Source organism: Hevea brasiliensis, unplaced genomic scaffold (genome assembly GCF_030052815.1).
Source record: "Hevea brasiliensis isolate MT/VB/25A 57/8 unplaced genomic scaffold, ASM3005281v1 Scaf544, whole genome shotgun sequence".
Taxonomy (NCBI): domain Eukaryota; kingdom Viridiplantae; phylum Streptophyta; class Magnoliopsida; order Malpighiales; family Euphorbiaceae; genus Hevea; species Hevea brasiliensis.
In genome coordinates, this window is record NW_026615078.1 from 3,509 (window position 1) to 21,674 (window position 18,166).

General features: G+C 37.9%; 1 non-coding gene across 1 annotated transcript; it reads left to right on the forward strand.

The window, feature by feature from the left end:
* Positions 1–9,799: 9,799 nt before the first annotated feature.
* On the forward strand, positions 9,800–9,906 carry LOC131177534 (small nucleolar RNA R71). The gene has a single exon (XR_009146974.1). It is a non-coding gene; the product is annotated as a small nucleolar RNA R71 (small nucleolar RNA).
* Positions 9,907–18,166: the final 8,260 nt, after the last annotated feature.

Here is an 18,166-nt window from a genome sequence, read left to right on the forward strand (position 1 = left end):
TTTACTGTTCCGACGACTCATATCTGTTCGGACAGTCAAAATGTCTGGAACTACACCTAAACTATAGTGAGGAGGCATAAATAAATGAAATGAATATAAAAAAAAAATATAGGAAAAATTTTGAAAAAAATAAAATAAAATTTAAAGAATTTATTAATTGGTATAAAAAAAATAAAAATAATCCGATGAGCACCATGAAAGGCATTTTGGTCATTTTACCCCTAGAGGTGAATTTTGACTTAAATGTCAAATTAAAATTTGGAAATAGAATAATTAACATAAATTAATTTTATGAATTTGAATTTGGAAAATGGAAAGAGCAAGAAAAGAAAAGGAAAGAAAAGAAAAGAAAGGAAAATAAAAAGACTTATGGCATTTAAAGAAAAGAAAAATAAGCTTATGAAAATTTAAAACAAAATTAAGTACAATAAAAATATAAATATATAAAGCACAAGAGACAAAACCCACCTACTTTTCTCTCCATCTTCTTCCCCACTCCTCTCTCTTGCCGCCCACCCTTGTGCTCCTCTCCACCATTTTTGTCAAGCTTTCAAGCTTGATTTTCCAAGCTTCCACACACCAAAACTCATAGTTCCCTTTACAAAAAATACTCCCTACACCCTAAGGAAGCTTTAGATACCCATTTGAAGAAGAGAAATTGAAGTTTGGCAAGACACCCAAAGAGGTTAGTGCACTAATCCCTCTTCTTCTCTTTATTAAACATGAAAAGCATGTTTAGCTAAGCATAAATACCATTAAAACAAAAAGAAAATCTAGAGGAAAGAACCCTTGAATTTTTGGCAGCCATGGAACTTGAAATTTATTGCTTTTAAGTGATGAAAAATGGTTCTATGAGAATGTGTAATTAGTTGAAATGTTTGGGTATTTGATTGTGTAGTGTTTGTGTAAATTTGAAACTTTGAAAACTAGGGTTTGTGTAAATGTTGAGGACTTTGTGTAAAATGTTGAAATTGATCTATTGGGATGAGATTGTTGCTTATAGAAGTATATTGCATGCAAATTGAAGTAAGGAAGTTGGAGGAGATTGAGTTTTGGAAGTGTCAATTTTCTGCAGGTTGTGTTTGTTGAGGGAAGTGTACATTTTAGGCCATAAATAAAATTGTGTGACCCCAATTGGTATGAGGCCAATTGGAGGTGAAACTAGACCCAAAATAGCCCATTTTCCATGAAGAAACTATGCCCAAATTCTGTCCAAAACTTGACCTAAATACTGCCCAAATTCGGATTTCCCTGCAACCCAACCCAGAAAATGACCAAATGAACAGTACGTGTTCATTTGGTCATAACTCTCTCTATACTGGTCCAAATGACCTAAAATTTTAACCATGGAAAGTTTAGACATAGGGCTACACTTTTCATGAGGACCACTTAACCCAGTTTTGCCTTTAACCAATTCAAATTGTTAGCACAATTTGGGTCACTGAAACTGCCAACCCAGAAAATGACCAAATGAACAGTACGTGTTCATTTGGTCATAACTCTCTCTATACTGGTCCAAATGACCTAAAATTTTAACCATGGAGAGTTTAGACATAGGGCTACACTTTTCATGAAGACCACTTAACCCAGTTTTGCCTTTAACCAATTCAAATTGTTAGCATAAATTGGGTCACTGAAACTGCCAACCCAGAAAATGACCAACATTTGGTCATAACTCTCTCTATACTGGTCCAAATGACCTAAAATTTTAACCATGGAAAGTTTAGACATAGGGCTACACTTTTCATGAGGACCACTTAACCCAGTTTTGCCTTTAACCAATTCAAATTGTTAGCACAAGTTGGGTCACTGAAACTGCCAACCCAGAAAATGTCCCAAAATACTATTCCTTTGGTATTTTGACCATAACTTGAGTTCTATAACCCCAAATTCAGTGATTCAAAAAACTGAAATTCAAGTTTAAACATAGAGGAGCAATTGTTATGAAGGAAGTGTGACTAAATAGACATCCTAACCTAGTCAAATTCCTAGATAAATATAACACATCAACATGAACCTAAAGAAAGGTTCATGGGAAAAATGCTATCTATGAAAATTAAAATCCTCATAAGGATAATTAAATATTAAAAATGATATGAATATGTAAATTGGGACTAATTTCCTATTAATATGAAATTAATAGTACTAATGAACAGTACTAGAAAATAGTAACAGTGAATAGTGCTAAATTAATTAAAAATGTTTAATTGCCCATAGTATACCTAGACTTATTTATTTAGTTGGATAAATTGGTATACCAATTAGGGACTACAGATAGCAGTACTGCCTACCGAGAAAATCATGAACTGACAATATATGTCTGGTATGATTGTTCTACAGGCTATATGCCTACTTTATTTCTGGCTTTACAAGCCTGACAGTGGGCCTCGTGCTGATACCGCCTCGTGCTCGATGACGATATCTTTGGATAGACATATGGTCGTTCTAACCAAGATACACCCGTACATCCAGCTTTTATAATTTGTTATAGGTTTTCTTGGGCACTGAAAAAAAAAAATAAATAAATAAATAATTAAGACTTAAAATACAATAAGTAATCATAAAAGATCCCAATAATGTTAATTATTTCCAAAGAGCAATAAAAATGGAAAATACCCAGAAATTATGAGTTGCATATATTATTTCAAATTATTAAATTATTGTTATTATAAATTATGCACCACTAAGCGTTATGCTTAGCGCGTTGGTTTTCCATCGCGTAGGTACTGGAGATCAGCCGCAGCAGCCGCACCAGTAGTGCACTGACAGAGCTCTGACCAAATCTGCCACTGTCCAGAGTCACCTCACCGGTCTTTAGTATTTTGGTAGGGTCCATGTATAGTCTAGTATTTTGGTTCATTATGTCTAGTCGTGATGATGTATTTCATTTTGGACTTGTAATTAAACTTTGAGATTGAAATGAAAACTTGTAATTTATTATCTATGAATTTCTATATGAATGCAATAGATAATACTTCATTTTGAGATCTCATAAATAATTGTAAATGATATGATACATGAGAATATGATATGGAAATGTGTAAAATGAATATGAACATGTTAAAAGGTTATTAGTTTAATCAGCCAGATGCTAATAAAATAAGGGAGGCTCTGTCGTGTCTCCACGTAAATAAGATATAAAAAAAAAAATTCTACACATAGAATACATGTTTTAAATGACATAAAAAGTTTACAATAGATATGATAAAACAAGATAGGGTGCTCCGGCACCGAATGTGGTACTTCTTGCTCGGCTATACTGTAGACGGGTAAGGGGTGTCACACTTGAAATGTTGAGGAGCGAAGTCATGCGGGAGTGCATAAGTTATGCACTCCCCTTATGCATCTCTCGGCAGAAGTGGTGTTTCAGAAAATCGGGTCATGCAGAAGTGCATAGGTTATGCACTCTGCTCATGCAATCGCTCGGCAATTTTGGAATTTTGGTTGGTGGTCATGCGATGTGCATAAGCTATGCACTCGCTTATGCACTCGCGGTGGGTTTTGAAATTCAGAATTTTTGGTTATGCGTATGCATAGGCTATGCACATTGCTTATGCGTGTCTCGGTAACTTTTGGAATTTTCTCGATTGGTTATGCGTATGCATAGGTTATGCACTCGCTTATGCACCCTCGCAAAGTTGTATTTTTGGAGTTCTTGGTTATGCGTATGCATAACTTATGCACCTTCCTTATGCACCCCTCGCAAGTTTGATTTTTCTAGGTTTTCGGTCATGCGTATGCATAGGTTATGCACTCTGCTTATGCACCCCTCGGCAAAGTTTGGAAATTCAGAGTTTTGGTTATGCAGAAGTGCATAACTTATGCATCTTCCTTATGCAAGCTTTGGCAGAGAGAGAAAATGAAGAATTTGAGGTTATGCAAATGTGCATAGGTCATGCACTCTGCTTATGCAAGTTTCTGGAGATGTGAAATTTGACAAAATTAGGCTATGCAGAGTTGCATAAGCTATGCACTTTCCTTATGCACTTGCAATAAAGGTGAAAAATGGCAAGAATTGTGGTTATGCAGGATTGCATAAGCTATGCAGTTGCTTATGCACAATTTAACAAGATCAAGAATGCAATAGAACATGGATTGCAAGTGTGAAAAATACCCTAGAATGAGGAAATATAATTCCATGAAGCATAAACCATGAGAATTTTTCACCAAAAACACATCAATATATACAAAGTTCATCAAAAATGCATCACACAGGCATGTAGACATTGATCCTACAAAAAAAAACCTTTGAGAGCTATGCCATTTAGACTCAAATTCTGCAAATCAACATTCAGCACATAAAACTCCATAAAAATCTGCATAAAGTTGCATCTAACCACAAATGAGAAATGAACTCTCCAAGATTTGCCAAGAAAATGCAGCATTTCTACCTTGTATCCTATAACCCAAATAAGCTCAAAACTGCAAAAATAACTCACTTACCACCATATTAACATTATAAGCACAAGTATTAAAAAGTTACACACCCAACCTCACCAAAAGCACAAGTCATTAGCTGCAGACACTCTTTTTGCTGCAGAATGTACTTAGTTTTCCTCTGCAATAACCAGATTGCAGCTTTCAGCAGTTCACCAACCTTCCTCCATTTAAATACATCCAACCTCATCAAAAACATGAGCCATTTGCTATAGACACCCTTTTTGCTGCAGAATGTACTTTTCCTCTGCATAAACTGCATTGCCTCTGCAGACAGTTATGCAAAGAAACTAATCGCTTTTGGGAAAATTTGAAGGACAAAATTTTCAAGTTAAGAATCACTTCCCCATCAGTTTACCAGCCTTTCTTCATTGAATTACATCTACAAGGGACAAGATTTAACAATGTCAAAAATTTAATTTGGGGAGATTTAAGATAAAAACAAAATTAATGAAAATGAAAGTAAATCAACAAAAGCAAAATAAAAGGACTTGGGATGCCTCCCAAGAGGGCTATTTTATAGTCCTTAGCTGGACTCTTCATGAATTTCACTGAAAAGAGGTGAGGGATTGGAGAGCTTGTAATAGTTTGCTCCCTTTATTGGGTCTCCGCTATGTAATGCTTCAATCTATGCCCATTGACCTTAAAATTCCTGATTTTTCACTCCAAATTTAAATTGCTCCATAAGGGAAAACCTTAGAAATTCTATATGGACCAGTCCACCTTGACTTGAGTTTTCCAGGGAACAATTTCAATCTTGAGTTGAACAACAAAACTGAATCACCTTCTTTGAATTCCTTTTTCCTCAGATGCTTATCATGCCAAACTTTAGTTCTTTCTTTGTAAATACGGCACTTTCATAAGCATCCATCCTCAATTCCTCAAGCTCATTAAGTTGTAACAACCTTTTCTCACCAAATTGCTTAAGATCAAAATTCAAGGTCAGAATGGCCCAATATGCTCTATTTTCTATCTCCACAGGTAAATGACAAGACTTACCATACACCAACCTAAAGGGAGTAGTTCCTATAGGGTTTTGTAGGCGATCCTATATGCCCATAAAGCATCATCTAGTTTGATAGACCAATCTTTCCGAGAATTGTTCACTGTTTTCTCCAAAATATGCTTGAGCTCTCTGTTAGAAATTTCAACTTGTCCTGAAGTTTGAGGATGGTATGGGGTAGCTATCTTGTGCACTACACCATACTTCCTCATTAAGCTCTCAAATTGCTTATTACAAAAATGGGAACCCCCATCACTAATTATAGCCCTAGGAGCTCCAAATCTGCTCAAGACAAATTTCTTCAAGAATTTCACTACCACTCTAGCATCATTAGTTGGAGTTGCAATAGCTTCCACCCACTTTGACTCATAGTCAACCCCAACTAAGATGTATCTATTACCATATGAAGGAGGGAATGGCCCCATAAAATCTATTCCCCAAACATCAAATAATTCCACTTCAAGAATATTATTTAGGGGCATTTGATCTCTTTTTGACAAATTTCCACTCCTTTGACATTTATCACAATCCAACACAAATTTCCTCACATCCTTAAAAAGATTTGGCCAAAAGAAACCAGCTTGCAAAATTTTACTAGCTGTCTTAGAGATGCCAAAATGACCTCCATAATCAGAAGCATGGCAATGATGCAAAATACTCTGTACCTCCTCTTCAGGAATACATCTTCTAATTAGACCATCACAACATCTCTTAAAGAGTAAAGGATCATCCCATCTATAAAACTTCACCTCATGCAAAAACTTTTGCTTTTGTTGCCATGTCATACCTAGAGGTAAAACTCCACAAGATAGATAATTCACAAAGTCTGCATACCAAGGTAGTTTAGCAACAAGAGAGAAAAGTTGTTCATCCAAGAAAAACTCATCAATAGGGATTTCATCCAATTCTTCACCATCCAGTTTCAACCTACTAAGATTGTCAGCAACTACATTTTCAGCTCCTTTCTTATCTCTAATCTCCAAATCAAACTCTTGTAGCATCAGAATCCACCTAATGAGCCTAGGTTTGGCCTCCTTTTTACGGAGCAAATACCTGATGGCTGCATGATCTGAAAATATAACCACCTTTGAGTCAACAATGTAAGGTCTGAACTTTTCCAATGCAAAGACAATTGCCAAAAATTCCTTTTCAGTTGTTGCATAATTTGTTTGAGCCTCATCCAGTGTTCTACTAGCATAATAAATAGCATAAGCCTTTTTGTCCTTTCTTTGACCAAGAATAGCTCCAATTGCATAGTTGCTAGCATCACACATAATTTCAAAAGGTAGGCTCCAATCAGGTGGTTGCATGATTGGTGCAGTGATAAGAGCTTGCTTCAACCTACAAAAGGCATCCAAACACTCTTAGTCAAATACAAATGGTGTGTCATTACTTAACAAATTAGACAAAGGTTTAGCTATTTTAGAAAAATCCTTGATAAAGCGTCTGTAGAACCCGGCGTGTCCTAGGAAACTTCGAATTCCCTTGACATTGGTAGGAGGAGCCATCTTCTCTATCACTTCAACTTTGGCTTTATCAACCTCTATTCCTCTGTTAGACACCAAATGTCCAAGCACTATCCCTTCCTGAACCATGAAATGAGACTTTTCCCAGTTTAACACAAGGTCGATTCGCACATCGCCGCAAAATTTTAGAAAGGTTAGCCAAGCATATATCAAATGAAGATCCATAAATGTAAAAGTCGCCCATAAAAACCTCCATTATGTCTTCAATGAAATCGAGAAGATTGCCATCATGCACCTTTGAAAAGTGGCTGGTGCATTACACAACCCAAATGGCATCCTTCTATAAGCAAAGGTTCCATATGGACAAGTAAAAGTGGTTTTCTCTTGATCATTTGGATGGATAGGGATTTGAAAAAAACCTGAATATCCATCTAAATAGCAAAAGTAAGAATGCCTAGCTAGTCTTTCCAACATCTGATCAATGAAGGGAAGTGGAAAGTGATCTTTTCTAGTGGCAACATTTAATTTTCTGTAATCTATGCACATTCGCCAACTAGTCACTGTTCTAGTGGGAATTAATTCATTATTTTCATTTTTGACAACTGTCATTCCACCTTTTTTTGGAACAACATGTACTGGGCTCACCCAAGTATTATCTGAGATAGGGTAAATGATCCCTGCATCAAGCAACTTCAAAATTTCCTTTTTAACAACTTCTTTCATATTTGGGTTCAACCTCCTTTGATGTTCAATAGATGGCTTACAATTTTCTTCCAAAATGATTCTATGCATGCAAAAGTGTGGGCTTATTCCCTTAATGTCATCTATGGTGTATCCTAAGACTTTCCTAAATTGTCTCAACACTCTTAACAACTTATCAGCCTCTAAAGTACTCAAATTTGCATTTACAATTACTGGATAAGTGTTATTAGTGCCAAGAAATTCATACCTGAGCTGAGAAGGAAGTTGCTTAAGTTCTACCTTAGGTGCATCTTCTTCCTTGAATGATGGTTGCTTAGATTCGACTTTTTCCTTTTGTGTGAGTTGAAAAACTGGAGCAGAAATGAATGGTGGACTTCCCTCTAAGTGTTGAGTATATGCAGCTACATGAGGGTTGTCATAGTCTATGCCTCCTCCATGAACCAAACAATTTTCAAGTGGATCTTCTGGATATTTCTTCCTGAAATGTTCTTCAACCAGCTCATCAATGATATCAACTCTCAAGCAAGTATCAGCTTCAGAATGATGCTTCTTCATAGAGTTATTAATATTGAAAATTAATTGCTCTTCACCAACTCTAAGAGTAAGCTTTTCTCCCTTAACATCAATCAATGCTCCTGCTGTAGCTAGAAAGGGTCTCCCCAAGATAATTGGAATATTAGAATCTTCCTCCATGTCCAAGATGACAAAGTCAACAGGTATATAGAACTTTCCAACCTTCAGAGGCACATTCTCCAAAATCCCTTCAGGATACTTGATTGTTCTGTCAGCTAACTGAAGAGAAATGTGGGTTGGCTTTAGATCTCCCATGTTGAGCTTCTCATAGATGGAAAGGGGCATAAGGCTAACACTAGCCCCTAAATCACATAGAGCTTTTGTAGAACAAGACTCTCCAATGTGGCATGGAATTGAAAAACTCCCTGGATCCTTAAGCTTTGGAGGAAGTTTCCTTTGGAGGATAGCGCTACATTCTTCTCACAAAGCTACGCTTTCATCATCTTCAAGTTTCCTCTTGTTTGAGAGAATTTCTTTCAAGAATTTTGCATAAGAGGGCATTTGTGAAAGAGCATCAACAAAAGGCACATTTATGTAAAGTTTCTTCAAAACCTCTAAGAACTTCCCAAATTGCCTATCAAGCTTGGCTTTGTGAAATCTTTGTGGAAAGGGAAGTTGTGGTTTGTAGGGTTCGAGAGGTATATATTTCTCTTCTTTTTCTTCAAATTTCTCCTTACATTTTTCTCGCACTCTCTTGTTTTTCACTCATCATCCCTTTTTCATTTTCTCTCTTCTCACTGTTTTCACTCTTCTCATCATTTATAACTTTTCCACTTCTTAAAGTAATAGCTTGACACTGCTCTCTTGGATTTTCTGGTTGACTTGGAAGCTTTCCAAAAGACTTAGCACTTGAGGAGGATGCTTGTTGTGCAATCTGGTTTTCCAGCATTCTGTTGTGTGTTTGCATCTGTTCCAGCCTTGCTTTCACCTCTCTCATCTCCTCATCATGCTTATTTTGGTTAGCAAGTATCTGTTGCAATAAAGCTTCAGTGGTGGAATTTCGTTCTTGCTGTTTTGGTGGAGGGTTCATTTTTTTCTGATTAAATTTGGGCTGTGGTTGTCTATTTTGCTGATATGGAACTTGACTCTGCTGTTGTGGTTGAAAATTCTGATTTTGAACTTGATTTTGCTGATTTCCCCATGAAAAGTTGGGATGATTCCTCCAATTTGGATTGTAAGTTTGAGAGTAAGGATTCCCCATTTGCTTGTTTCCATAATTACCAACATATGCTGCTTGTTCTCCATAGTCTACTCCACAGCTGGTAGTTTCCTCTGCATAAGCCACTTGTTGTGAACTTCCAGCTGATGATGATGAACTAACCAACATACTCAAATCTTCCATCTTCTTAGCAAGGACATTTGTAAGTGCATCAAACTTTGCATTAATCATGTTGAATGGATCAATATCATACATTCCAAAGAAACTTGCCTTTTTTGAGTTGGAGCTGGTCCTCTTGGACTACTCCAAAGATGAGTATTCTTTGCAATTTTCTCCAATTGCTCATAAGCTTCATCTTCATGCTTAATAATAAATTCTCCTCCTGTTTGAGCATCAATAATCCCTCTAATTGCAGGAGTGACATTTGTGTAAAAATTCTGATTTATCATCCATTTTGGAATGGCATGATGTGGGCATAATCTCTCTAATTCCTTCCATCTCATCCATGACTCATAGAGAGTTTCATCTTCTCTTGGTCTGAAAGCTGTCATTTGATTCCTCAGCTCTTGAGTTTTTCCAGGTGGAAAATATTGTGCAAGAAATGCATCAGTGAGTTGCTCCCAATTTGTGATGGAGTTGTGAGGTAAAGAATCAAGCCAATCCAATGCTCTATCTTTCAAAGAGAATGGGAATAGCTTCAATCTTGCTGCATCATCAGACACTCCAGGTTGTTTTTGCATGTCGCAAATCATAGCAAACTTCTTCAGGTGTGTGTGTGGATTTTCAGAAGGATGACCTCCGAATTGAGAATTTTGAATCATTTGAAGAACTCCAAAATCCATCTTGTAACTATTTGCATCAATTCTTGGTCTTGCTATGCTCTCTCTCAAGTCATCAAAACGAGGAAAAGCATGATCCATCATACTTCCCCTAGGCACGTTAGCATTAACAACTTCTTCCCCTTGGGCTTCATTTTCATTGTTTTGACCATTTCCAGCATTACCAACACCAATTCTAATTCTTTCATCAGCCATGTCTGCTTCTAATTCAGTCTCTCTCAAAGCTTCCTTCCTTTTTCTGGTTTCTTTCTTGTTGGCCTTACAAAATTTCTATATTTCAGGATTAAACAATAAGGATGTATCACTTGAGCTTCTAGCTCTTCTCATAAAAGATTAAAAGTACCTGAAAAAGAACAAACAAACACAAAATGAAAAGATAACAAAGATAAAACTAAAAACAACTAAAATGATCAAGAATTCAATCTTAAACAAACAACTCCCCGGCAACGGCGCCAAAAACTTGATGTGTCCCAACCGCAAGTGCACGGGTTGTACAAGTAGTATAGAAAAATATCGATCCCACGAGGAGTTGTGTTAATGATTGAATTTTCGATATAAAAGTTGACTAAATTGAAGTATTTATGAAATTAAAATAATGAATTAATGGGTAATGGAGTATGAAATCTAAATGTGCAAAATTAATATTCTATTCAACAATGTATTAATTAAACTAAAATTGCATCAAATTGAAATAAGCAAGTTCAAATATGGCAAGATTTAAAATGGCAAGTAATTAAATTCGATTAGAAATTAACAATGGTAAAAAGGTGATTCCGGAGTTCGGGATTTCATATTCGAGCTATTTTGGAATTTTAAATTGGTTATCCAATCTTATGAAACTAATGGGTTTTAAGGAGATTAATTCTTAAATTCTTTGAATTCCCTTTCGAGTGAGACAAAGAGTGCCTTAATCAAACTAATCCTACTTTCGTGGAGTTAGAATTAATTAAGACCCATTAAGTTCTTTAATTAATCTGTGAATCCTCTTAATCCTTAGCCTATTTCTAGGTCTAAGTTAATTAAGTCCAATTTCTTGATTATCTATCACAAGGCCTTCTCCTTTCGGTGCTTCAACCATGGATTAAGAACATCACTTAATGGGATCCTACACTAAGCATGTCATTAAGCATACAAGAAATGAATAAAACTCATTAAGACCACAAAATATGGATTACCCAATCAAGATCCACAAAATATCTCAAATATTACAACCCTTACTCCAGAATCAAAAGTAAACTACTCACTATCCATAATGCTTACAAGATATGATGAGTTTAAATGGAAATAAAGCTTTAATCTAAGCTAAGAAGTAAGGAATTAAACACTAGAAATGTAGAAAAGTGTAAAGAAAGAAAGAAATCTGCAAATCTTAGTTGAAAATGGTGTGGAAGGTGAAGATGGCTCTTCAAATTCTGCTCAGCCCCTCTCCTTTTCTTCTTTGCTCCTTGTCCCCCTCTAAAATGGGAAAATGAGACTATATATAGCATTTTTCTGACATGGAGCCCTAAAATAGTATGTTCTAGGAGGAATACATTAAGGGAATCTTCTGCCAGCTCATTAATGAACTCTTTATGGGACTGCATAAGTGGACTGCATAAGTTATGCAGTCCCTTATGCAGTTTTCGGCTGGTTCTGGGCCACTTATGCAAAACTGCATGACTTGGTGCATAGGTTATGCACAATTCCGTGAAGGTGCATAAGGGAGGTGGGAATGTGCATAAGCTATGCTGTCTCCTTATGCACACTTCGGCTGGTTCTGGAACAGTGATCTTTCTCCTTATGCAGATCTGCATAGCTTATGCGGCAAGTTATGCACAATTTGGTCAATGCATATTTCAGCTTGAAAACTTGTTTTTGACATCTTTGGCTGTAGAAGACACTCCTCAATGGCAAAATTCTCTTCAGTCCTTCAAAAACACCATTTTTCCTACAAAACAAAGTAAAAATTACAAATTAATCCAAAATCGACAATTATGAAAAACTAACTAATTTACTAATGAAATTAGCTAAAGATAACTAATAATAGAATAAAATGGCTATAAAATTAGACCTAAATGACTATGCAAAATGTATGCATCATTGCCCCCCAGCCAAAGTGAACTGAGTGGCTAATCTACGAATTGTAGCTCTATCCCTACTATTGGCTGACTGTGGGTATTCTCTTACCTCTAAATATCTTCTAATGTCCTCATACCATTTCATCTCATCTTCTAGATCTAAATGTACTATTATTAACCCTTCATAGCATGGGATTCTACTCCTCATCAAGATAACTGGCTGGGTCAGCTTCTGATCACCCTTCTCCCATTAGGATGCCAGTGTGGCTAGAGCATTAGCTATCTGGTTCTGAGCTCTAGGCATGTGCTTCATTGTCACTTCCTCAAAGCTAAATAATAGTTTCTTAGCATACTCCAGGTATGGCCTTAACTTTTCTTCTTTCAATTCCCATTCACCTTTAACATGGGAAACCACTAGCATTGAATCTCCGAACACCTCCACTTTTTTAGCCCCAACAGCTATTAATGCCTCCAGGCCACAAATGCAAGCCTCATATTCTGCAATATTATTAGTGGTTGGGAAACATAGCCTTTTTGACATTAACAATTGTTCTCCATTCTGCTTCCAAAACTACCCCTATACTGGCCCGCTCTTATTCATGGCCCCATCAAAGTACATTTTCCATGGCTGGACCTCTACTAGCTTGAGACTCTCATCCGGGAAGGCTATTTCGACTTCTTCCCCTTCATTAACTGGATTTTCAGAAAGAAATTCGGCCACTACACGCCATTTAATGGTTTTTCGAGTCTCATACACAATATCAAATTCGCATAAAGGACCAACCATTTGGCCAATTTTCCAACTAGCGTCGGATTTCAAATAGGTACTTTAAAGGATCCATCCGGATACTACAATAACTCGATGGGTCGAAAGTAGTGCCTTAACTTCTTAGTTGCCCATACTATGGCAGACATGTGTTCTTTATATTACTGAATAATACTACTCATAAGCAAGGAGTTTCTTACTGATCTAATAGATCGCTCTCTCCGTTCTCTACTTGTGCCAACATTGCCCCTGTGGCCATGTTTTCCAACGATAGGTAGAGGATTAGAGGGATGCTAGGTATGGGTGGTGACAAAATTGGTGGATTGCCTGCATCGCTTTATCTTTTCAAATGCCTCTTGACATTGCTCATTCCACACCACTGGCTGATTCTTTCTTAGTAGCTTAAAAATTGGTTCACAGGTAGTTGTGAGCCTAGCTATGAACCTACTGATGTAATGTAAACCTCTAATCTCTTTTTCTGTTCTCGGGGCTGGCATCTCCTGGATTGCCTTCACCTTATCTGGGTCAACTTCAATCCCTTTCCTACTGATCATATGCCCTAACAGTTTGCCTGAAGTGACCCCAAACACACACTTGCTAGGGTTCAGTCTTAATTTATACTTGATGACTCTCTGAAAGAACTTCTCTAATGCCTCAAAATGTCTCTCCCTAGTTGGGGATTTTACTACCATGTCATCCACATATACTTCAACTTCTTTGTGCATCATGTCATGAAACAACATAGTAGCCATTCTCTGATAAGTTGCACCAGCATTTTTTAGCCCAAAAGGCATGACCTTATAACAATAAGTCCCCCATTCGGATAAAAGTCGTCTTTGCTTTATCTATCAAATCCATGAGGATCTGATTATATCGAAAAACCATCCATGAAAGAGTACATGGCCATGCAAGCAAGATCACAACAAGCACATCGATGTGAGGAAATGGGAAATCATCCTTAGGAGTAGCCTTATTCAGGTCCCTATAATCTACACACATCCGAACTCGCCCATCCTTCTTGGGGACTGGCACAATGTTGGCTAACCACTCGGGATACTCAATTGCTTCACTAAAATCAGCCTCAATAAGCTTTTTCACCTCTTGAGCTATCTTTTCTTCCCATTCTGGCCTAAGCCGACGCTTTCTTTGTTTTATGGCCTCATGTTAGGTCTGTGGGGATCTTGTGTTGTACTATGTCTCGATCAATTCGGCATATCTTTATAAGACCAGGCAAATGCTTCTTGGTACTTTATTAATAAGGCTACAAATTTATCTCTTTCTTTTGGGTTAAATCTTCACTAACTTAATGTCTTTAGGATCATCCGTGTACCCAAATTAATAGAGATTGATTTTAATGCATTAATGTAAATAGATTCTAAATGATTATGAATGCTATGCGTGTAGCCATTAGGAAGAACATCAAACAAATAAGCAAAAGGACTAGTCATATTATTTATTTTTGCCTCAAAATCATCATCAAGTACATCAGAAATAACAATATCAGTATCACTATTATGAGCATTACAAAAGACAGACTCAAACTTAGGGGTGTAGGTCCAAGTGCTTGGCTTCCAAGCAGACCTTAACTTGATGGCATTGACCTCGTGTTCTAATTCCTCAACATGCGGCAGCTCCGGTCATCACAGATGCAATTGCGCCCCCCCTGATAAACTTGGTGGGCTTGAGTTCCTCTTCATCTTCAGTTGGCTGATAGCCCAACCCATATCTAGTGATTTGCCCCTTTATTTCTGGAAAAGTCAATAAGCCATTAGCTCGTTTTCCCAGACCCATGCCAGGAAAAAACTTCATCTCTTTCATCATAGTGGCCACCCTAGGGTCCATCCGGTCTTCATAGATCCCAAGAACTTGGAAACTGACAATAGTGGTACCGAACCATCCACTTGCAAAGATAGCTACTTCCCCATCTCTTTCAGGATTGACGGTGATTATACCATCTTGATACGGGATCTTGATCTTTTGGTGGAGTGTAGAGGGGACTCCACCTAAGGGATGGAACCAGATTCTACCCAACAGTAAGGAGAATGTCATGGGGATGTCTAGCACAGTAAACTCAACTTCGGTCTCTACAGGCCCCACCTTAACCATAGTCTTGAATACCCCTATCACGTTTCTCTTTGAATCATCATAGGCCCTGATAACCAGATCAGAACCAGTTAGTTCAGACATAGAAATTCCTAATTTTGGCAGAATCTTCAGAGGGCATACGTTGATGGCTGACCCATCATCTATCATCACACAAGGCACTTTCCACCCTCTAACCTCGGCGGTCACGAACAGAGCCCTACTATGGTTTCTCCCTTTAGCTGGGAGATCATGATCAGAGAAAGTAATATGACCCCCATCTTCTATAAGCACAACTTTGGCAATCTCTTCTGGAGTTATCTCCGTGGAGACCTTGAGTACACTCAGGGCCTTGGTCAGTGCGGTTCTGTGTTTTTCTGATGCCAATAGCAATTCCCAGACCGTTACACTAGCCTGAGTCCTCTTCAATTGCCTAAGGAACTGATCATCCTCTTCATCTGTGTCCTCTTCAGCCAACACCTTGGCTTTCCCTCTCACATTGTCCTTCTCCATGGGTGGATCAGGATAATATCCACCACTCTTGGTCATGTGGCTCACCCTACTCTTTTCCTCTCCGTCAGAGTCAACCCAAACATCTAACAAACCTTCCTCATCACTGGAACTATCCCAAATATCAATTGTCATTACAGATCGAGGTTCATCAAGCTTTTGGATAGGTTGGATAAGGTTGAGAATTTGGTCAGGGTCAATTGAGGTGGTGGAAATCATGTAAAGTCCTGGTGGAGGTGGAACATTATGGTTGGGCATTGGGTTGGTGCATGTGTTGGGTCGATTTTCTGGGTCAGCTATTTTCTTAGCATCGATCAAGTCCTGAACTTCGTGTTTTAGCCGAAAACATCTATCAGTGTCATGGCCATGAGTTTGATGGAATTGACAATATAGGTTAGCATTGTAATTGGGTGGCAGTGGTTTTGGTTGTTGTATAGTTGCAAAGGGTTGGAGGAGACCCAGAGCTTTGAGTCGCTCGAAGACTTTAGATAGAGGTTGGTTGAATTGAGAGAACTTTCTAGGGGTGCGGGACACGGTTTGAACCTCAATGACTTTATTTTCCCCAATAATGTTGCCACCGACCGTATCCTCCCTCTTGGGTGATAACTCTTCTTTTCATTGTTCAATACATCCTCCACTAATACCCCAAAGATCATATAGCTGTTCAAAGGTAGCCAAGGGATAATAACAAAGTTTCTCATAATAACTAGGTCAGACTTTTCACTACCAATCGCACTTGATCCTTTTCAGTAGGCCTATTGGTCATCTTCATGGCCTTTTTCCTCCATCTCAATAGATACTCTGAAAGGTTTCATTTGGTTTTTGCCTAGTGGTCTCTAAGTCTCTCAGGGTAACATCTAAAGCTGTATTATAGGAGTATTGTTGCACAAATCTACTAACTAGCTATTCCCAATCTTTTCTCACAAAGGGCTTCTAGCCCATGATACCATGAAGATGCAACCCCTTCTAGTGACATAGAAAATAACTGAGTGACTTGGTTCTTAGTCAAACCAGTTGTTTTCATGACTATAAGATAAGACCTGAGGTGGGTTTTTGGATCACCAGTACCATCGAATTTAGCCAAATCAAGCATCTTGAATTTTTCAGGTAGATTTCCATCCAACTGGATGTCAAAGTCATCTGCATCTAACAGCCCCATTCCAGAAATTCAAACTTGCTTTTTCACACAGGCAAGTTTTTCCATCATCTCAAGAATAACTCTAATCTCCTCACTTGTCCCCTTTTCTTTCTTTTGGCCTTGTCTTGGAGATAATCTTCTTCATCCCAAACGTCATCAAAGGCCTTCTTTTTACTAGTCTCTTCTTCAGGCCTTTTCACCTGAACATCACTAGGCCCACACATCTCTAACTTCTTCTCAAAGTTGGCCATGATTTTTCCTTCAAGCTCAGCCATCTTGGCATTCAAAGCTTCTTCAAGCATCTGTTTAAACATGACCTTAGTGTCTTCCATTTTAGCTTCGCAGTGTAACTCTTACCAATCTCTTTCCCTCCCTAACCCAAGTGACCTGATTAGAAGTCTTCCTGATGTGTTCTAAAGCTATGTTTACTACAAGAGAAAAAAAATACAAGGTTTTAACATCTTATGCTATGTACAAATGCAATGCATGAATGCATGAATATGCACTTTCATTTTTACCTTTGCCTTTACAAAGCCAAAACCGAACCGTACTAATACGACCAAAACTGAACCAAAACCGAACTGTATAAACCGAACTAAAATCGGACCAAAGACTAAATGATAAACCGAAAGAATGTCTCCGAATCGAATCTTCGCCCCTTATACCTTCAACTCTCACGTGCATGGTAAGAAAAATTCTATCCTAGGCTGCAGTACATTGGACACACCAATGGGGTGGTCCAGACGATCCTTCCCTCACAAACAAAGGATTTATATCCTTAAAGTTTAACCATAAGTAAGCATCCTCTTGCTTAACATGGGTTTTGAAATGGACTTGGGCCTATACACGCATTGGGTTTATGCATAGGCCTAGGTTCATCTCAACTACCACTAGAACTTATGGTTTGAACAGTAAGGATACGAATCCAGCACAACAAAAATCTACGTGGTACCTAGAGTTGAAATCTATGGCTAATGGGCTTCATTGGGTAGGAAAAGGGTCACCCATGCGAGCTTGTCCATTAAGCACAACGGCCGAGTCGTGGCTCTTTTATATACTCGAAGGTACAGGCATGGGGTGCTAGCATTCACTAATTCGTCATAGCTAGAGTAGAGCTATGGTTTCCTTGGCTAGTACTAACGGGGCTAAAAAGGGTAAGAGTGATCCGTGTGATAGTGTAGTGCAATGCAAAAGTTTAACAGAGGAATAATATTAGACTAATAGAAACATGTTGGAGTAACTATCTATTTATTCCCAATGAGTCGCCAAACCGTAGGGGTGGGGCGTGAGGCGAAATATCATCCATTAGAATTATATAAAATGCACTGTAATGCCCAGAAAGATGGTGGAGTCACAATGGTCTCACTTAAGTACCACCTCCTTAGACAAGATTTCCTAGACATGCACTTCATACAATCCTAATAGAATCAAACC